At 44.7% G+C, this 22,102-nt stretch overlaps 1 protein-coding gene across 4 annotated transcripts in view; it reads left to right on the top strand.

Annotated features, from left to right (window-relative positions):
- STK39 (serine/threonine kinase 39) overlaps positions 1-22,102 on the top strand; it is a 297,147-nt gene that overhangs the window by 81,499 nt on the left and 193,546 nt on the right. The window lies entirely within an intron of this gene.

Here is a 22,102-nt window from a genome sequence, read left to right as displayed (position 1 = left end):
TCGACGGCACAGTCCTTCCTTGTCCTGCACTGTGTCCGTCATTGAAGGGAGTTGAGCCCTCTGGCTTCCAGACGCTGAATGTTCCTAGCAACACGTCCTAGCAGCGTCCTTGGCATGACTCCCTCACGTGGCCTGTGTTGTTGAAGAGCGCAAAGCTCGCCCCAGGCTTTCATCAGCCTGGTCTGCTGCTCTCTGAGTTGGAGCTAGAAGAGTCTCTCTTCCAGGATTTAGGGTTTAGGGCCTTTGCCTGTCAAGTTCTTAGAGCAGAGTTGATTACAGTCCTTGGGTCTAGTCTTATTTCTAGACAAATGCAAGGATCTGGGGTATTATTAGAAATGCGAGAGCTCAGCAGAAAACAAACACACCCCCAGCACAAAGGATAAGCCTTGAGTCATCTCTTTGATTCATTGTTTGTCCCTCTCTAGATGCCAGAGAACCTGTCAGGTGATGCCTGGCCCGTATGACAGGCAGAGTGCTGACCTTGGGCTCTGTATTGAGTTGGGTACATTCAAGGGGACTTTTATTTACTTCCCTTTAAAGGAGAGAAAGATGTTTTAAAGACATAAAAGGAAAATGGGAGGGTTTGTTTCAAATCAAATGTTTCTTCCCTGGAAAACTAATAATGAAAGTGTTATCCTTTATTTTTCCTCTCTTTGAAAAGATACATTGAGACAAATGCAGTCATTGGCTTGAGACCATTGTGGAGACACTATGTATCAGTTAAACACAAAGGCCTTGGAATCAAACAGGCCTGGTTTCAGAACCACTGAGCAGTGTGGGAGGTGGTTGTGTCTCTAAGCCTCAGTTTCCCCATCTGTGAGATGGCGACGATAATGCCTGTCATTTGAGAAGACACACATATCCTTTGCACCTGTTGAAACTTAAGATTCAGGGTCCTGTAAGTGCTGTGTGTTCCAGGGAGTTGCAGAGTGTTCTAGGTGGAGGAAAGAAGCCAACTTGCCATCAGGAGGTATTTCTATGTAGGCATTTTTGTTAAATTATCTAAAGCTCCTTCAGAAGAAAGGAACTTATTGATCTTCAGGACTCTAGAGAATTGGTGTGAATTTTTAATTTTAAAGAAATAGACATATATATATGTATATATATATATACATATATATATATATACTTAACTCTGTATTTTAAATTTTGTATTGTCTATTTTATGGAGGGTCCAAATTGCATAAGCTTCATGTCCTATGAAACAACTGCTGATATGGTTGTTACAATAAGTAAATAAATGTGAGAAATGTTTGGTACATCCAAAAATGTGCAAGAGGCAGAGATACATGTTATAAACTTATTTATGGGAGCACTATTTGTGAATGCAATAGCTTAGAGACAATGTAGGTCTCCCAGTTAAACATGGTAGATGGCCTCTTTGTGTGATGGGAGAGCCACCTGCTGTAATGGAGAATGAAAAACCCAGTATACACTGAAGTGAAGAAAAAAATGTCCAGGCTACATGCTTAAGTGAATACAGCAAGGTGATATAGAATGCATATAGCATGTCACCTCTTGTGAAAGAAGTGGGCAGAAATAAGAATATCTCTCTATATTTATACAAAGAAACATTAGAAGGATAACAGGGAGGGGGACTGTGTAGCGTGTGCCCTTTACAGCAGTTTTGAATTTTGAATTGTGTAAAAGTATGACCCGGGTAAAAAAAAATGACGGGAAATGACTAAATAAATTTCATGAACTGCCAATTAGTTGAAGTCATTTTTCAATCTTTTAATGTAAAGTTTTTCACATGTAGCCTAAAGAACAGAGTAGGAAGAACTCATGTACAGTACAGCCATCGCCTGACATCAGTAATAATCACTGATTCGTGTATCTTCCCCCTCTCTACTCTGGTGGCTTTTTTTTTTTTTTTTAAGATTTTATTTATTTATTTGACAGAGAGAGATCACAAGTAGGCAGAGAGGCAGGCAGAGAGAGAGGGGGAAGCAGACTCCCTGCTGAGCAGAGAGCCTGATTTGGGGTTGGATCCCAGGACCCTGAGATCATGACCTGAGCTGAAGGCAGCGGCTTAACCCACTGAGCCACCCAGTTGCCCTACTCTGGTGGCTTTTATTACCAGCACTAAATTGTGTTCTTCAATCATTTAAGTTAGTGACTTATATATACATACACCTTTTCTTTTTTTTTTTTTTTTTAAAGATTTCATTTGTTTGACAGAGAGAGAGAGAGAGAGCGCATGAGAGGGGGAACAGGAGGCAGAGGGAGAAGCAGACTCCCTGCCAAGCAGGGAGTCTGATGCAGGACTTGATCCCAGGACCATGACCTGAGCCGAAGGCAGATGCTTAACTGACTGAGCCACCCAGATGCCCCAACATATCTTGTTCTTACTCTAAGGAGTCGCCCTTACCCCACAGGCTAGGAGCATTTAGAAGAAAAAAAAATACTTCAACTAAACAAGTGACAACTGAAAACATTTGCAGACAGAAGCTTTAAGCTCTCCCACCTCCGAGTACTCAAGTTCAGGGTGCGAGGTCTCGAATGAACTGGCATGGTGGAAATTCCCAGGGCATTACTCAAGCTCTGTGACCTTGGTCAGGCTACTCAGCTTCTTCTTCTTTTTTTTAAAAAAAATTTTTTTTTAAAGATTTTTATTTATTATTTGACAGACAGAGATCACAAGTAGGCAGAGAGGCAGGCAAAGAGAGAGGAGGAAGCAGGCTCCCTGCTGAGCAGAGAGCCCAATATGGGGCTTGATCCCAGGACCCTGGGACCATGACCCTGGGACCATGACCCGAGCCAAAGGCAGAGGCTTTAACCCACTGAGCCACCCAGGTGCCCCAGGCTACTCAGCTTCTTTAAGACTCCATTTCCTTAAAGAGGGATACAGATATCATCCCCCTCATCTCTTTTTGTGAAATTGAAAGTGGCTCTTCCCATCCAAAGTGGTAACAGTTGGCGGGGTGGGATGGGGGGGGGAGGCGGTGCCCGGTAGGCCCACAACAGCTGCTGTGGTACTTGTGTTACTCTCCTTACTATCCCTGCCGTGACTGCTTTCTCTGAGACCGACCCTACCCTGCACCGCCAGCAGATCATAAGTACCTCAATTTAGTCTTGCAAAGGGTTCAGCTCTGAGGGGCTTTTATGAGTTATAAAAAGCTAATGCTTATTAATTATGGAACTTGGAAGTTAAGTTGTCATTAATCTTGCTCTCAGCTGATAAGGAAGTACGAGTAATTTTCTCTCTCTGGTGATGAAATGATCATTGCTCACCAAGAGGGTCAGAATAGCAGTGAACTGCCTTTGAAATGGGAAGGCAGGTCAACCCTTGCCTTATTCTGCCACTTGGGGCTTTGCCAGTGACTTCATCTATTACTCGTGTCAGATTAAGGACCTGAGCTCTTTCTCTGGGCCTTCTGTAGCACACTGGCCTTTTCTTTTTCTCTGCTGGCATCCCCTGAAATAGGATTTCCTGACTTTTTCTCCCCGTCAAGGGCCTTGGGTTCCTTCTCCTCACCAAGGGTGGTGGTGCTGAGTGGCAGCTATAGGTGCTTGCACCGAGGGGGCTGCTGGGTTCAGAAGGGCAAGTGTGGGAATTCCAGCACCTGGGCTGTGGTGAGGATTAGACGAGTCTGTGTGTGAAGTGCTGGTGCGTGGTGCCTAGTGGAGACCTTGTGTGCTGCCATTCTGGGCCCTCCCTGGCACCCCTTCTGTGTGTGTGACTTCCTGCATGGGCCATGCCATGTACTGAAATGACTGCTTCCCAGATATATAATGATGGGCTAACAGGCATTTATTTATTTATCTATCTATCTATCTATCTATTTATAAGACAGAGAGAGAGAGTGAGCAATTGCGAATGGTGGGGGAGGGACCGAGAGAGAGAGAGAGAGAGAGAATCTCAAGCAGGCTCTACATCCAGCACCGAGCCTGACATGGGGCTGAATTTCATGACCCTGAGATCATGAACTGAGCTGAAATCAAAGGTTGGTCACTGAACAGACTGAGAAACCCAGGCCCCCCTAAGTTAACAATTATTTAAATTGTATAGTTTGTACATCTCTGGGGCTCTGGCTTCTAGAATTCATATTTAATTTTTCCATATTCTCTGACCTGAGCACAACATTGAATTCCTACGTTACTTAAAATTATTCTTATTTCTTATTCTTCTTATTATTATTGGTTTTAACTATAAAATAAGGTTATTGCTTTAAGAAAACATATGTAATGCTTCCTTGGAACAGACAGATGATGCTGCTGTCCCTGTTTTCTAGGAGTTTGACTCTCTTGGCCAGACAGTTGGTTACTGCCTGAACAAAAACGGGGACCACGAGTCTTTGGGTCTTTTGCTGCCGTCTTAGTCTGCTGGGTGAAGTAGGGGAGGTGGGTGGGAGAGCTGAAAGCTACGTATTAAATTTGGGTAGATAATACATTGCTTTTGTTCAGGCTGTTTGTGCCCTTTCTCTTTATATCTTCATGTACTTTAAGCCCTATTTTTTTTTTAAGATTTTATTTATTTATTTGACAGAGAGATCACAAGCAGGCAGAGAGGCAGGCAGAGAGAGAGAGAGGGAAACAGATTCCCTGCTGAGCAGAGAGCCCGATGTGGGCCTCGATCCCAGGACCCTGAGATCATGACCTGAGCCGAAGGCAGCGGCTTAACCCACTGAGCCACCCAGGTGCCCCTTAAGCCCTATTTTTTGAAAAAATTTAAGCAGGGGATAAGTTTGCATTTATTTCTTTGTAATATTTGTTTATCTTGGGAATATTATTATGAGCATTGTTTTTCAAAAGAGTATTTGTGCTGCTCTAATAGAAAACACAATAATTTTTATTTAAATCACTCAACCATTTATATATTTCCTTTCTCAGAACTTTTTGTTAGAAAAGGGCAAAATTAAAGGGGTGTCTGGGTGGCTCAGTCAGTTAAGCATCTGCTTTCAGCTCCGGGGCCTGGGATCGAGCCCCTTGTCAGGTTCTCTGCTCATTGGGGATCCTGTTTCTTCCTCTCCCTCTGCCTGTGGCTCTGCCTGTTTGTGTGCGTGCATGCACACGCTCTCTGTCAAACAAATAAAATCTTAAAAAAAGAAAGAAAAGAAAAGGAAAGAGGAAATTAAGATTCCTGGTTCAGACCATGAGAAACTCTCATCTTACAGAGCTGACCAGTGTGGTGAGTAGGGCAAATATGCTTGGTTCTGTTTCTAAAAGTACAGATTCCGTGGGAATTATATACGTTTCCATTGGCTGGGGCTATAAAATCAGTAACTGTATCGAGTGCTTCCTGTGTTTCAGGCCCTGTTTGTGTGTTCACCGCAGCCCTGTAAATGTGCCCATTTTGCAGAGAAGAAACTAAAGTATGGAGAGGGGAAGTAAGCTGCCCAGGCCACAAGTAGGCTTCAGATTCCGGGACCTGGCTGCAGAGCCTGTGACCCCATGTCTGGAATTTCTAGGAAGACAGCCCTAAATCTGTGTATAAGTGATCCCAGTTTTGGATGGAAGATGAGTAGCAATCACTAGCTCTTCCACACCTCTGCATAGCGATTCCATTTGGAAGCCAGGGAACATACTCTGCACCTTTTCCCTCTCTGCTCCTTCAATTTGGGACGTAAGACTCTGGTAAGGTTCTAGGGCATTGAAGAAGCTATCATCTTGGGTGTCATTTGGTGTCAAATTAAGCAGAGTAGTGACACCACACTGGAGAAATTCAGGTTTCATGTAATCAATTAAAACTTGAGGACTGCCTACTCAGAGTTTAAAAGAAAATGCTGGGGCGCCTGGATGGCTCAGTGGGTTAAAGCCTCTGCCTTTGGCTCGGGTCATGATCTCAGGGTCCTGGGATCGAGCCCCACGTCTGACTCTCTGCTCAGAGGGGAGCCTGCTTCCCCCTCTCTCTGTCTGCCTCTCTGCCTACTTGTGATCTCTCTCTGTCAAATAAATAAAATCTTTGAAAAAAAAAAAAAAAGAAAATGCTTTACTTCTTCTTATGTCTTCTGTGCTCAGAGAACCTGAATGTGTGACTTCCTGGTAATGAACTTGGACAGGATCCCTTGGTTAATGTAAAGGTGTTTGCTACAGGACGTGATAGAAGGAGTGGCTATTTAAAAGTCATGCTCTTCCCACGGCCTAGCGTTTTATTTTCCAATCTGATGTTCTGTCATATTGTCAGGAAGAGCTTAGATCCTTGTCTGGCAAGTGACTAAGCCTGTTTGTCTGGAATTCATGAGAGGCACTATTCTAAGCAGAAATTCATATAAAACAGGTCACTTTGGGGTGGTCACTGCAAATATGTTTATCCTAGGGTTCTTTTAAATAGTGACTGCTTTTAATATACTACTAAAATGTTGATTTCAGAACATTTGCTTTCTGAAGAACTTTCTAGAAGCATACCACTGCATTATGTCAGGTAGATCTTATGGTCATTTTCTTACTTTTGGCTTTTAACTGTGAGTGTGTGTGTGTGTGTGTGTGTGTGAATTCCCATTCCTAGTTTTTCATAAAAAATTTGGTACTGAGCTAAGTCAGCTTAATACTTTAGAAGTCTAGAAAGTTATTACATCTATCTCAATGTATCTGAGACCATCCAAATCAAGCTTATGTATGCCTTAGGTTTTTTAGTGTCTAAGGCACACTGGCATAACTTTGGGTAGTGTCTCTGTTTTTTGGGAGGGAGATTATATCCTTAGTCAGCCTTTGAGTACATCTTGAACTTCAGTCTGCCTCCTGGACAATTATGACTAAAACTTCTGCCAGGAACACATGTAACTAGATTTAACTTGCTTCCAGTACTCTGGTGTTATTCTCAAGGAGCCAGAGGAAGGTGCGTGTGGTGGAGCTGTGCTTTTTTTTTTTTTTTTTTTTTTAAAGATTGTATTTATTTATTTGACGGACAGACAGAGATCACAAGTAGGCAGAGAGGCAGGCAGAGAGAGAGGGAGAAGCAGGCTCCCCGCTAAGCAGAGAGCCCGATGCGGGGCTCAATCCCAGGACCCTGGGATCATGACCTGAGCCGAAGACAGAGGCTTTAATCCACTGAGCCACCCAGGTGCCCCTTGGGTAAAGTTTTTACTCCCATAGCTGCTAGGTTCTTTTGTTTTCCTTCTGTGCTCTGGCTCCGGTGAAATGCATTTCAGTGGGGGTTGGGGGAATGGGGTGGAAGGAGTATTTTGCTAGGAGAGGCTGCTGCTTCAGGCAAGGTAAAATGGGCTCCCTGTGTACAAGGGAGGCAGCAGCCTCTGATCTGTATCAGAAAGGTCTGAAGGCCCCTGGGGCATCTGAATCAGGAAATGACTATGTCATTGTATTTGTGGGTGCCTTGGCCTAGAGCAGGCCTCTGACATCAGACTGCTGTGGTTTCACTCCTTCTAGCCCAGTGACCAAGTTATTTTAGCACTCTGTGCCTCAGTTTCCATATCTAAACTGTGGAAAAACACTAGAGGGTTAAAGGAATTAACACACATTCCATTTTAGAATTAGGTAGCTCACATTGCTTTTGTATTGAAATGGGTGTGAGGCCCTTTAATTATTTAGGAAGTTGAAGATCACAGGGAAGAACCTAGGGAGGTGAGGGTGTAAGCCCCCTCTCTGACCCTGCCATATCATTTTGCTCTCCCTTTTTCTTTACCCCATCGATTACCCCCATATCCCCGGGGTGAAAAACATGCAATGCAGATCTGGCCATATAATTCCCTTGCATAAACTTTACAACTGTTGCTGGTGGAATAAGGCCCTTCATATGGCATATGAAGGCCCAGCCTATTTTTCCAGTCTCGTCCACCCGTGCTTTTCGGCTTCTTGCTCTAAGACAAGCTCTGTGTTAGGCAGCTACACATGAAATGATGAACACAGTCAAGGAAGAGCAAAGCAGCGCACAAGAGTTAAGAACAGTGGCGTACTCTGAACATTGAGTACAAGTGCAAATGAAGATCTTGGGAGGGCATAAAGTGCTTTATAGTGAACCAAAGCGTATGTTTTGACTTTCAGGAAGTTTTATAATTATGTGAATTATGGCTTAATGAATTATGCCAGAATTTTGATATATACTTTTTGTTTGATATATACTTGTTTAAGTAAATAGGGACAGCAGATTAATGGAGCTCCTGGAATTTTGGGATCTTGACAGATCACATGGTAACCTTTGGTGCCACCCCTAGCACGAAGCAAGAATGCATTCAACTCTGGAAACCCAGTTTTCCACTCCATGTGTATATCATCACCTTCCCATCCTTTAACAGCTGCTAGCAGTTGTTTAAGCAACAACTTAAGGAAGTCTTACTGGGTGGACACGATGGGGGGGATCCCTTTGCTCTGCTCGTCCACTGGAATATTTCCCCAGCTGCGCACATTTAACTGCGTGGGGCACATGGTTGAGCTTTAAGGAGGAGCGTCTAGGGGGGACATGGGACAGATGGGACTTGGTCTTCCTTCTTCCTTCCCTCCCTCCCTTCCCTTCTTTCCTTCCTCCTTCTCTTCCTTTCTTCCTTCCTGCCTTTAAGGGCCTGCAGTGTCATAATTAAATTTCATTTTATGTGTTCCCACAAGCTGCTGGGGTCTGGGAAAAACAGGAGTTGTTAGACTAAGAGCAGAGCAGTCCAACTCAGTTCTTTGCGTGATCATTTCTTCATTTATTTGGCTGCTTCCCAGAACCTGCATTTGTTATAACAAAAAAACGGCCCTTCCCTGGTGAAAAGGTGAACACCAGTTGTTTGGGTTTAATGCGCCTGAAGTGGTTGATTGGCAGATCTTTTTTTTTTTTTTTTAAGGTTTAATTTATTTATTTGAGAGAGAGAGGGAGAGAGAGCACACAAGCAGGAGGAGGGGCAGAGGGAGGAACAAGCAGACTCCCCACTGAGCAGAGAGCCCCAATGCTAGACTGGATCCCAGGACCCCGAGATCATGACCTGAGCTGAAGGCAGACACTTACCTGACTGAACCACCCACGTGCCCTGGTGAAGGCAGATCTTTACCAAGCTTCTGCTCAGTAAACAGGCCTAACCCCCTGGGCGGATACCGTGGTCAGCAACAGGGACACTGTTGTAACTTAGTGGCCTAAGTTTACAGTTCAGGTAAAACCTATTAAACAGCTAACTATGGAATTTAATTTAAAAAATTTGTCAGTGGAGAGAAATGCATATGCCTGGGGAACCTAGGTTATAACAAACGCATATAGTCTAGTATAATAGATTGTCAGGGGAATAAATCTTAAATGTGCATGGTAAATAGGACTGATTTGGGGAAAGGTGTTCTTGATCGGTAACATATTAGAAGTCACTACATATATCATACCATAGGTTAGAGATTGGTAGGAAATCTGAAGAGAGTTAACATGTACTTACACTCTCTGGAATGTAAATTTAACACCTGAGTACACGGGATGCACTTGAAGGCACAGTAGCCAAGGACTCTCTAGCTTTCTGAGTCACTAACTTAGCCTAACTTAATCCTCAGCCAAGTCCTTTGCTGGCCGTGGTTTGTATCACCTATAAAATGAGGTTCTTGGCCTCTCGAGTTTCCTTTTAACTCTAAAGCTTGTATAATTTCAATACTGGAACGCTCTATTACCCCCATGCTCCCTAACAGAATGCCCTTCACACAGTGTTCCACCTTCTTTTTTTTTTTTTTTTTAAGATTTTATTATTTATTTGACAGAGAGAGAGAGAGAGAGCACAAGTAGGCAGAGGGACAGGCAGAGAGAGGGGGAAGCAGGCTCCCAGCTGAGCAGAGAGCCCAAAGCGGGGCTCGATCCCAGGACCCTGAGATCATGACCCGAGCCGAAGGCAGAGGCTTAACCCACTGAACCACCCAGGCACCCCTTCCCACTCCTTTTAATGGCCACTCTGTCCTTCCATGGCATAGGCCAAGGATTGGTGTTCCCTGATCCTTCTTTTCCCCTCATACCTGTCCTGTCCAGTTTGTCAGCAGATCCTCTTGCTGACCATGTCTCAACACCTCCCCTGTCATCCTTGTCTTGGTCACCATCAGCTCCTGCCTGGGTTATTGAGGTGGTCTCCTAAGAGGTCCCCTTCTGTCATTGCCCCTCTCTTCTCTACATGACAGCTAGACTGATGCCATTAAACGAAGTTGGCTTGTGTCACGCCCTTACACAAAGCCCTCCACTGCCTCCCCATCTCAGATTGAAGTCACAACTCTTGTGGCCCACCTGGCCTTGCAAGATCTGGCCCCTAACATGAGCTCGTTGACCTCATCTCTTCCTTCATCTTCTCCCTCACTCCATTCCAATCAAACTGGCCTCCTTGCCATGCGTGCCCCTGCCGCAGGGCCTTTGCACTGGCTGCCCCATCCAAATAGTCTTTCTGATACCTCCTTCAGATCTTGGCTTACATGCCACATCAGTGAGGCTTCCATGGCCATCCTGTGGTAAATTGCAGACTCCTCTACCCTGGACTCCCTCTCTCCTGATCTCTCTTACTGCATACATCAGTGTACACCATGTTCGTGTTGTCGAGGTGGGGTCCTAGGCTAGCAGTATCACCATCACCTTGGGAACCTGATAAAAACACACCTTCTGTGCTTTTCCACCCCTGGAGCTGCTGAATCTGAAACTTGGGGAGGAGTGGAGCCCAGCAGGGCGTATGTAAAGAAGCCCTCAGGTGATTGCGATGCTCGCTGAAGTCTGGGCAGTGCTGCTGTGTGTTGCACGTAGGAATTTTGCTTCCTGACCGTATTTACCTCTCCTTCCCGCTGCTGCCCCAGCTTAAAGGTCAGCTTCATGAAGGATGGGTTTTCTATAGTCCCAGTGTTTCAAACTGGAAATGTCACTTGGTAAGAGCTCAGTAAATAGTTGTCGAATGAATTAATGAAAATATGACTGTTTAGTACATGTAGACTAAAAGAACACTGAGCCACAGAGTTCAACAAGGTGATCCTCGTACTTCAATGACTCGTCAGCATCAAGAGTCTTAAATGTGAGGTTTTCTTTATCGTGGATTTAAAAACCTGCAGATTCTTTGAAGATTGTGTTAGCACCAACTAATCCTTCTCCATACTTTGTGGAAATGATGTAAATTGTTGCTTTAAATACTTGTGGCTACTGGAGTTGTGCTATTTTAATTATCTCCCATAGGGACCATCTCTTGTCGAGAGTACAGATGGGTCATCCTGGTTTATTGAAACCAGAGCTAGCTAAGTGGAGATTTGTATGAAAAAAGACCACCTGCGGGTGTATGAATATTGCATTGGAAATTTAGACTTATTAATATTTGATCTAAGTTGCTTGTGCCCGTCTTTGCAAATATGGCCAGCCTGGAGCCCTCCTTTGACTTCAGAGCATGTGCTGGGCTTGGGAAAAGATACCTGTCAAATACGCTTACCTAGTGATCTCCTACAGCAGCTCTCCTCGTTCAGCAGAGTAGGTCTTAGAGATGGGGGGCACCGAGGACTGCTGAGCAACTGGGGTTAGCTTTATGGTCATTTTGAAGGTCGCAAAAGCCAATCATTCTCAGATCTCCTGTCTTCTCTCTCAGCCCTGGGCTCACTTCCTTACTACTGGGCTCCCCTCGCCCGCCGCTACCCCTGCTTTTCACGCTGTGCCTTCGGACAGTTTGACCCCCCTAGGGCTCAGTTTTTTTTCAGCTGCAGAATAAGGAAGGTTGACAAGACTTTCTCTAGGACCTGTCTTAAAACAAAGTGTTCGTGTGGCCCTTCATGAGCCTCAGTCACTAAAGAAATTTGTCCGGTTTGAAAGCATTCAAATCAGGATGGTCTTGGACATGGAGGGGAGAGTAAGGCGACTATCTATCCTGTGACTACCTTTACCAGAGCATCTTTACAAATATCCTGCCCTCACTGGGGAGCTAGGGAAGAATGGATTTGCGATTTGGGGATCTTCTGTGGTTTTCCTTTGTTCACCGTAATTACCACATTTGATAGAAAGCTGACTGCTAGCAAGTGAGTCTGCTAGTGAGTTCATGGTCATGCCTGTCATTGGACGTGAGAAAGCAGGCTCTTGCCTGGCACCTTTAGCACAGTTGGCCTGGGATTACCACTCCAGCTTTCCTGGATCCCTGCCTCTGCTGGTGCCCCACCAGATATGGCCTCTGGCTCCACCTGTCACTGGAAATTCACCTGCTTTGGTGAAGGGCTGTGTGGCTCTCACATAGATGGGCAGATTATCTGTGGTTTGCTGTCATCTTAAACGACTGTTCTCCTTCACGCTTTGGCTAATAGATTGCATTAGTCAGCTGAGCTGTGAACCAGATGTGAATTGACATCAGCCAACACTTACCCTTCTACCTTTTGGCCCTTTTAATTCTGTGTTGTCCTGATTGTGAGAAGGGGGAGAATGAGGAATTAGGGAGTGAATGGAAGCTTGTGTAGCCTCAGGTCTTTAACCAATAATTCCCCCAATGTTGAAATTTTCTTGTTATTTGTTTATGGGGTCATGAATGAGATATTGATTCCATGTACAAAGTATAAACAAATGACTAAGAACCTCTCCTACATGGGTTAAAACATAGCACCCTCAAAGGAAACCTGTTGATGGCAGTTTTGAGAGTCTACCCACGGGAGAGGCCAGTCGTGGGAAGGTTTGCTTCTTTGTGTTTCTTTTATTTTGAAAGGTGAGAGTCTTAAGGGAATACAGATATGATGTCTTCCGATTTTTTCTTTTGTTATCAGAAAAGGCTGTGGAATTGTCATTTTCTGATGTTTCAAAGAAGGTCAGGACTGCCTCTCCCTCCCTCATTCATAGTTGGGAACCGTCGGTTTTTCAGAGCAGCCAAGAAGTGACTCTGGGGCGCAGCCACAGGAAATATGGTAGACTGGGTTTTCTGAGTGGAGGCCTGGGACACCCTGTTGGGTTTGGGAGCTGCAGCCTAGAGAGCCAGAGAAGACCGCTGAACACCATTTGCGTACAAGAAGGAATAAATAGCGTTGAAAACCAGAAGTCTGTTTAGAGGAAAGGAAATTGGGTGGAGAGTGAAGGTTTCAGAGAATTCTTTTTGGTTCTGTCTGGTCCCTCCTGGCGTGCCAGCCTTCCTCCTGAGCAGGACAGGTGGTATGTCCCAATCCATAACGAGCTAGCGATTATGAAGAGTAGGTAAGGTGCCTACATATTTATCATTTGCTGAAAAGATGAGCAGATTCAAGGTTATTGCTCTAATCATCTCTCATCCCCACACAATTGCATATCAGAAGTTGAGAAAGGAATAGTGTTACCAACATTCGTGCTGAGAAGGATACCTACCTGAAGCCTGAAGCCTATCTTCTCAGTGCCCTGGCCCTCTATGGAGCAGTCATTACTGATGGGACTATTAGTAAGGACAGTGATCATAAATTATCTTCATGTATTTTAAAGAAAAGATTTTGTACGAATGGGAGTGTGCCACGTATGTGAATTTGTCCGGCTTGACACACTCTTGAGCATCACGGGGTCATTTTTTTTTGTGGGACATGATTTAGGCTTCTAGTATTGCCCCTTGTGCTTACTGGGTCATAAAATACATGAGTGTGCACGCATAAATGCATTTTTTCCTGCTGCTCTCTCTCCACTACTGGAGTTCTCTGCATCTAAGAGGTGAGAGAGGGAAGCCATGGCGTTGGCCACACTTTGAGATCATGCAGTCACACCAAATCAGGCCATAGCACCCGTGAGGAAGGCCATACCGTTGAGCAGTGCTTCTCCAACTTCCTTGTGCGTCCCATCAGCTAGGGCTCTGGCTGCATGGCAGGTGCTGACTCAGTGATACTGACGATCCTGGTCCGTGGACCCCACTTCTGAATAGCAAAAGTCAAAGATACTTCTTTCTCTCATTTTCTTAGAAATGCATTGTTCTGTTTCTGGAAGGTTTATGTAAGTGTAGCTTGAAACAGAAACTATTGGCAAAAAAAGTGAATTAAACTCTTCTTGTGGTGGCCTCCCCACCACCCCCCGCCAGATGCCTGTGCATTTATTTGTTTTGATTTATGCCCCTGGCATTAAAAGTCATGCTTAATACTAGAACTGTTTAAAACTCCAGAATTGCACTGTGTGCTAAATTGTTTTCTTGCTGATTTTACCGAGTCCTTTGGGGGATTACAGTGCCTTTAGCCTCTGATGCAATGGTTAACCCTTAGTGGTCAGGAAGCATAAATAAACATGGCGGGCCTCAGGAAAGGCCGGTGACTGCAGAGTTAAGAAGTCTTTGGGTATAAATGTCAGAGTGCTTGATGGGCAGGAGATTAAGCAATAAGGACATTTAATTATCTCACATGATAGAAGTCTGGGGCATTTGGTTCCAGGGTTGGTGCAGAAGCCCAGCGATATCCCAGAGGTCATGGGCTCAATCCTGCTTTCTGTTCTGCATCTCAGTATGTCGGCCAGAGCCTGTCCCCTTGGGCTGCTCACTCCCAGCATCTCATCCTCAGTGACAGTGCCCTCAGCAGGCTGGCGCGTGGGCAGTACGAGAGCCTTGTATGGTGGTTCTCCTATACAGGCAAAGGATTTCCATGCAAGAGCTTGCACTGTACACCCCTTGGATATTATGGGCCAGGACTAGGGCAGACCCTCAGATCCTTCGTGGGTAAGAGGAACCAAATACTATGATGGGCTTAGAGCACAATTAATCCCCTGTGTCCTGGCAAACAAAATCAGGATTCTGGCAGAGAAGAATGGATGGTTGTGGATGTTGGGTCGATAGCCAACAAGGACTGTTATTGAAAATCTACTATATATGTTTTGAGATCCCCATTTTATAGCTTGTGAAACCATTGCTGGAAGCAGTTAAATAAGTGATGAGGGAGTGTAGTTGGGATCACCAACAGGCCTGTTTGATTCCAGAGTGCCTTCTTGGGACTCCTTGGTACTCACTGTGTCCTTCTTTGATGCTTCTTCTCTTACTCTTAGTTTCAGGGATTGTTGGTGGGAGACTCACTGGAAATGGTCAGGACCTCAGAGGTAACCAGAGTGGCATTGGACTGGAGGCGTCCCCTCAGCCACCCCCAAGTCAGCGCTGCCTGGGTTTGCAAGGGTTCTCAGCAGCCCCAAGGGGACTGCCCTCCCCAGTTCCACTCAGCTCTGGCTCTCAGTGCCTGGAGAGCTGATGGTGCTCTGAAGATGGCAGGGCTCCTGGAGAGGGAAAAGTCATTCCTATTTGATTTATAAGCAAAAATACAACAAACAGAAAAACTGATGGAAAGGCTGCATGTAAACGTACTTTAAAAAATGAAATTGGGAAACAGCGATTTGGTCAGTTAAAGAGGCTAAAAACATTCTGCCAGAGCACGTGACCACTGGGGAGGCATAGCAGTTGGAAGCGACCGTGTGGGCAGCCCGCTGACTTCCACAGACCGGATGGACTGCGGTGGCATTCTCCAGTCGCCTTGTCCGGGAAAGATAGTGACCGGAGAGGGCCGTGGTCAGACCTGGACTCAAGGAAGATGAATCTGGATGGAATACGCAGGACCTCAGTTGGAAGAGGGGTGCTTTTGATTCTGTAACTGCTAAAGCCTTTCTTGACCCTGGTCTGTAGTTTCCTTCCCTCGACCAAGAAAGCCAGCGGGGAAAGGGTGCCTAGGAGTTGCCAGCAAGCTGAGGACGACGCCTTTGGTTCTGAGGACCGGAGGCTGGGCATGTTAATGTCTTTCTTCCATTCATGCTGTTGAGGCCACGTAATGTTGCCATTTAAATTAATATCCCATGTTCCCACCTTAGCTCTCACCAGAAGGCCAGGGTTGTGTCTAAATCAAAGTTCTAGAAGCCCCCTGGCATCTAAACCCACAGGGTTAGAGTTTTGTTTTTGTTCTTGGGTATTTTTTAATAGGTTCTGTCCTTTATTTTATTTTTTTAGATCTTATTTATTTGACAGAGAGAGACATGGTGAGAGAGGGAACACAAGCAGGGGGAATGGGAGAGGGAGAAGCAGGCTTCCTGGGGAGCAGGGAGCCCGATGCGGGGCATGATCCCAGGACCCTGGGATCATGACCTGAGCCAAAGGCAGACACTTAACGACTGAGCCACCCAGGCACCCTGGGCTAGGGGTTATTGTGAACACTCTGAGCTTCTGGAACCGTAAGTAGGGTGCTCTACCACTGGCACTCCTTTTATAAAAGCAACTCAGTAAGAACTCAGTACGGTGTTTAAAACAACTTTCTGTAGTCTGCTCTGTTAAGAAAATACTTGCTTCTCTTTTATACCCACAGTTATATAGTTGGCATTATTTAAATCATAGCACTTCTTTACATGCTTCTTTATTCATCCAACATTGGTGGCATGGCGTTTTAAGGAAACCTGTGGGACTCAGGAAGGCCGGATGTCCAGCTGGCAGCCCTGAAAATGTTCCTGGGTGTTTGGAAGCACACTTCAATTTTGTCAGTAAAGTCTTAAGAGTCTCTTGTCAGAAAATAAATAAATGAAAAAAAAACCCTGGGAGTCCACCCAAATTGTGAAGGGATTGTTTTGATGATATAAATATGACATTTCAGATTAACCAGGGAACCTCCAACGAGCTTCTCTGTGTCGGGTAATCACAACTTGAGCCTGACTCAGGGAAGAGCTCAAGAGCGGTGGAGTCTTAACCCCATTATTCATCTTGCGTGTCCTTTTCAGTACGGAAAAATACACTGAATTTTCTCAAAATGGACACCAGGGCTAACGGGCTGACTCCTCTGTGAAGGGCTGTGGGTTTTCTCCAGACCCTCGATAACTTGCTATGTGGTCTTTGGCAAGATATTTAATCTTTTTAATTCCTTCCTCTTCTTCAACTCCAATAGCCACTAAATCATCGTATTTTCCTAAGAGCTTGTCTAATCCTTTCCATTTCCAGAGTCTCTCTAAAGATTCAGGCTCTGTTGATTTAGCTCCTGAACATCCCTGTGTGAGTCCTTTTCCAAAATTTCCTCTTTGGCTAGAACAAGTGCCACGGTAGTCGGGCGACCGAGGGGGTCAGGCTCAGCTTCCTTTCCCTGGTTCTTAGATTCTGTGGCTGGGCTCCTCCACAGTCTTGCTGCTTCCCTGCTTTTCTAGACCATGGCCACTGGGGAAAAGAGATGGGTTCAAGCAAGGAGCTGCCAGGGGGGTCCCCGCTCCCCAAGACCCCCAGCCAGCTGCTGGCAGGTCCAAAGGGATCTGATCTGTTGTAGCCTGTTTTGAATAGGTTTTAGGAAGCTCCAAGCCATCACATGTTGATTTCATTATTCTCTAGTCAGGTGTTGAATTAACCTGAGCCGGTTTCTCATATGCAACTCAGGTCCCTCCTCTTAGGTGTGAGGAGCTGCTGTGGATGTTGGGGGCAGGTTAAGGTTAGGGCTGGTTCTTTACCTGCAGTGCCACTCCCAGGTTTTACGGAAGTCAAGTTCCAGACCAGGTTTTGCCCTTCGTTAGCAAGCAAGCCCCTAAAGAGTTCTCATGCTTTGTTCTGTAGGCTCAAGGAAGTTCCTGCTCTCTGCCCCAGTGGAAAAATCACTTCAAGCCGACTTGCCAAAATTCCAGATGCAATTTTCTGGTACATGTGTACTTGGCTTCTAGAATCGAACTAGACCTAGGCCTGGGGAGGGATTTAGCTTACTCCTGGGCCTGGCTGGATTCTTTCTATTTGCACAAGAGCGGCGAGTTCAGGTAAATATTTTAGCCGTTCTCTGTGCACTGACTACCTTTACTTTCGTCCAAGAAGGGCCTGTTTCTCACATGCCTCATGCCTGCCAACAGGTGACCGGCATTATTATCCTCCAATAATAGCCCCTTTGGGCCCTTCACCTGCCTCATCCTTATTTATACTTACAGATAATAGAAATACTGTGAGCATGAGCAGCTGCATCCAGCATATCAAATGCGACCAGAACCTTCTGGCACTGGGTGCTCTGGGTCAGAATGCCAGTTGAGCACTTGGGTCTCACAAATATAATATTGCATATGGTGTGTGTTACAGTATAGGTGACTTTTAGGCCTGATAGCAGCTTGGGAGATTGGTTTGCAGGCTAAACCAGGGAGGCGTCATTGCTTTATTTTGCTTTTCCTTTTTTTTTTTTTTTTGTAAGCAAATTTGTTGCCAAGAACAATAGAAAGGAGAGGTTTTACGTAAAGATCTTGATATTTGCTTGCTTGCTCTGGGAAAGTGGAGACATCAACCGTGCCAGGCCCTATTCCTCTCCGGTGACTTTCTTTTCCAGTGGAATAGCAGGGACCTGCACTGAGAACGGGCTCTGGGGAGGGAGGGCCTAGTGCCCCCTGTGCCGACATTAAGCATCAAGAGCCCTTTAATGGTTCAGACTGCGCAGATTCTTTTCAAGACTGTCCTCCCTCCTTTATTCCTGCCTGGCCCCTGGAGGTATTTGAGGGTTCGACCCCTGCAGCTGTCATACCCTTTTTCTTCTTGGCTGCACACTTGTGGTTTGCTGAGGCTGTTTCTCTGTCTGGAATGCTGTGTCCTTTGAGGCTTGCCTCTCCAGGTCTTAACCTCTTCTCCAAGGCCGGGTCTGAGGCCCCATTCGGGGTGGAACCTGTCATGACTGTTACTGCCCTTGCTCCTCTGTCTACACAGCACAATGTCGCTCTGTTCGTTGTTTCCTGGCCTCCGTCTCCTTGCTGGTCAAGACTTAAAGGTCAGGAAACCTATCTTTCTCATAATTTGTAAAAACGTTTATGGTTATCCCCTCACTCTAGTTCAGAGGCTGAGACTAGGAGCTTATGGATCTACCTCACATTTATTGGAAAACAGATTTACACATGGTGGAAAGAAGCAGGAGGGTGTTATTGATATGAACGTCATATGAAGATAGGCAGAACCTGAGAAAGCTGGTCAGGAAACAGAGGCCAAGAAGCCCTGGTTGAAGGGTTGGCAGCCTCAAATGGCTGGGAAGCATCATGGCTTCAGCCTGATCCATGGGGACACTGGGTGCAGCATGTGAGACCCATGCCTTTCCTGGAAGGTCCCCCCACTGTCCCTATCAGGTGGCTGTACTGCAAACCTCCAGATCTGTCCTGGGGCCTGGCATTCCTATGCCTACAAGTAAGACCATTCTCAAGGTGACTTAATCACACTCCACAAATGAGGCAATGGTGTTGGGTGCACATCAGTCTAACTGTACCTCAACACAAAGGCGACTGTGAAAAAGCCCCATGGTGCCCAGACTCGGGATGCCAGAGTTGCTTCTGTTCTTCATAGGGGTGTGCTAATGTCCTCTGTGGCCTGCATCGCTCTCCGTGGAGGGAACAGCATCCCTGGGCCGCCACAGAGCCTCATGGGTACAGGCAGACTGTGAGGGACGGTGGTGGTTGGAAGGGGGGGTTGGGGTAAGGAGGGCAGGCCTGGTGATGGAGCTGAAGAAGAAACAGTGAGTCCTTCAGCAGGGGAGGCTCCATGTCTAGATTTGGGAGTAGGGACCGCTGAGGAGGGAGAGGAAGAAAGGGAAGTCAGGTTTATGGGTTGTCCTGAGGGATTTTTGACTCTATCCTGGGGAGGAAGAGGTCTTGAAGGCCGTTTGAGGGGGAGGTCAGGTGTGTGACCGAGGAAGGCCTGGTGGCCAGGGCATGGTCCTGGAGAAAGCCAGAGGAGGGTGGGGGTTTTGGAAGCTGCTGCAAAGTGGATGGATTCAAAGATGTGAGGGAGACTTTCAGCTCTTAGGCTGACAGGGTTCTTTCTGGTTCGAGATGCAGTCATTCCCAGACGCAGGAAGATGGCCGGCTAACTCTGTGTGGAGCCTTTGATTCCTTGTGGCCAGAGAAACATTCATGGTTTCTGACCCAAGTGTATCTGGTTGCACTCCCTTCGCCGTATAGACGTCCCTCTTAGGAAACAAGGACTCTTTTCAGTGGCTCTGTCCCCACACGCTCTCCCCATTCTCACTTATGCACGCTGTCTTGACAGAATAGGGCAATTTTCCTTTTTACACAGGTACCCTATGTACTTCGGTCAAAGTGTTGTCTCAGTACATATAAATCTTTCTGTATACACATTGGCAATCCATAAGAGCCAACTGTGTATTTACTCTGGAGTCATAAGGGTGAGTAGATGTTAGGATTGGCGTTTTCTGCTTCTGGAATTTTTGTTCTGAGCTTTAAGACATTTAACCATCTGTTTATGGCTTTAAAGTGAGTGTTCTAAGTGGAGGCTAGGAATAAATATGTGAATCATACAGGATATATTGAAGGGGTATTGTCCATAATAAATGGCTACTATACATCTTTTTTTTTTTTTTTTCAGCTGTTTTTGCAGCTTTAAAAAGGTCTAATGTAATCCTATGGTATTTTTAAGGAATTAAAATATTTAATGTTAACTATGGATTTTTATCTGGATTATATCTTTTAGGAGAGATTGGGGTGTAGAGTTTTAACTGCTTTTAAAAAAATCCGTTTTCCCTTAGAGCAACTTCTACCCATATTCTTACCTATTTACAGATGTTATGTACTTAGTATTATCTTGTTACAAAAAAAATTTTTTTTAAGATTTTATTTATTTGAGAGAGAGAAGAGGAAGCACAGGCATGCATGTGCCTCAGCAAGGGACAGAGGAAGAGAAGCAGGTTCTCCACTGAGCAGAGAGCCCCATGTGGGTCTTGATCCCAGAACCCCGGGATTGTGACCAGAGAGCCTAAAAGCAGACTTAACTGACTGAGCCACCCATGCACCCTTGTTACAAAATTATTTTACTAGAAATGGAATGTTGGCTTCGTTGTTGACATTTTCAGAAATATAAATTAAGTTGAAATTAATATTTTTCAAAGCCAATCATACTGTCTTTTCCTCTAGCCAAATATAGTAGATGCTTACAAAAAATTTAATTCACATAGCTCTTCTGTAAGAACATGAATTTTATTTGCTCCTACCCACAGGAGATTGGCTCACTGGTTCTAGAGATTTCTTTCCACAAGCCTTCATTTTTCTGACCAAAATATAAGAATTCCAAGTTTTAGAATTTGGCACATATGTGCAAATTAAATTATATAGCACTTTCAAAATATGCTTTAGCTCAGTATCATCATGAGAGGAGCAGTTGGAACAGAGACTCCATTTGTCAATTTTTATTCCTTTTACTTGTAGTTGAAATCCTGCTGGGAGTTGAGTAAATTTAAATGTAAATAAAATGGAACAGTTAACATATTTCAACTCAGGGAACTGGTTACAGTGTTACCACATAACTTAATATTGAAGACCTAAAGCAAATGCTAATACATTTTGACCTTGGTTTGTGCTTGATGTTGTTCTTTGGTAATTGCTGTCATCCTGGCAAGTCATCAAAGGGAACCAGCAAAGGAGGAATGTAGGAGAGCAATTTGAAGGGGCTCAGGCTAGTCTGCTGCAGCAATTAGAGGCATTGACAACCTTTTTTAATTACCATTTACCCAATTACTATTGAGCTGTCCTTGAGTTGGCTCTTGTTGGGAGGTCTATACTAGCCCTAAGTGGTTGGTACCTTAACTTATTAACTGATTTTAACTTTTAATAAAAATCTACAGAGAAACGGGTGCATTGATAATCACTGGGTATTTCTTCTCTGTGGTCACAAATGAACATCATTTTTGCATAAATACACATGCACCTGTGTATACAGTATGCCTAATTCGTCCTCCTGCCAAAAGAGTTTCTGGTATGTAATGGATGTTAAGAGTATTATTTCATTCTACAAACCATTGTACCTATAACTATGAAAATTATCCAGAAAGCAAACATTGAGAAAAAAAACAAAAACAAAAACCAGTCTTTGCTGACTGAGCTTTTCTTTTGTGTTGATTGCTACATATGTACAAACCTGGGCACGTTGGCTTTATGTACCTGGGTTCGTGGATTTACTGTTAAGATTTTGCCTAAGTTGTCAGCACCCTTTAAGCAATGCCATGGGAATGTGGAAAATGAATGTTATTTATCCTTTATTGAAATCGTTTTATTGAATTATAATTAACATACAGTGTTGTGTTAGTTTCAGGTGTACAATATAATGATTCGGCAATTCTCTACATTACTCAGTGCTCATCACCATAAATGTAGTCTTAATCCCCTCTATTTCACCCTTCACCAAGCCACTTTAAAAAAAAAAAATCCACTCCCCAAACATTGATGATTAAATTAAAGAGGCTAGAAAAATCATAATAAAAGGAACACATTAAAAAGAAACCGCATCACATACTGGTTTTACTGCTTCCAGTGCTATTCTTAGAAATGATTTGTTGAAATGAATCTAAGTTAAAAGCTAAGATCCTTTCTATTTAGGGCTCT

This window comes from Lontra canadensis, unplaced genomic scaffold (genome assembly GCF_010015895.1).
Source record: "Lontra canadensis isolate GAN:19392208 unplaced genomic scaffold, GSC_riverotter_1.0 scaffold69, whole genome shotgun sequence".
Classification (NCBI taxonomy): Eukaryota; Metazoa; Chordata; class Mammalia; order Carnivora; family Mustelidae; genus Lontra; species Lontra canadensis.
This window is presented reverse-complemented; position numbering and strand designations above follow the sequence as displayed.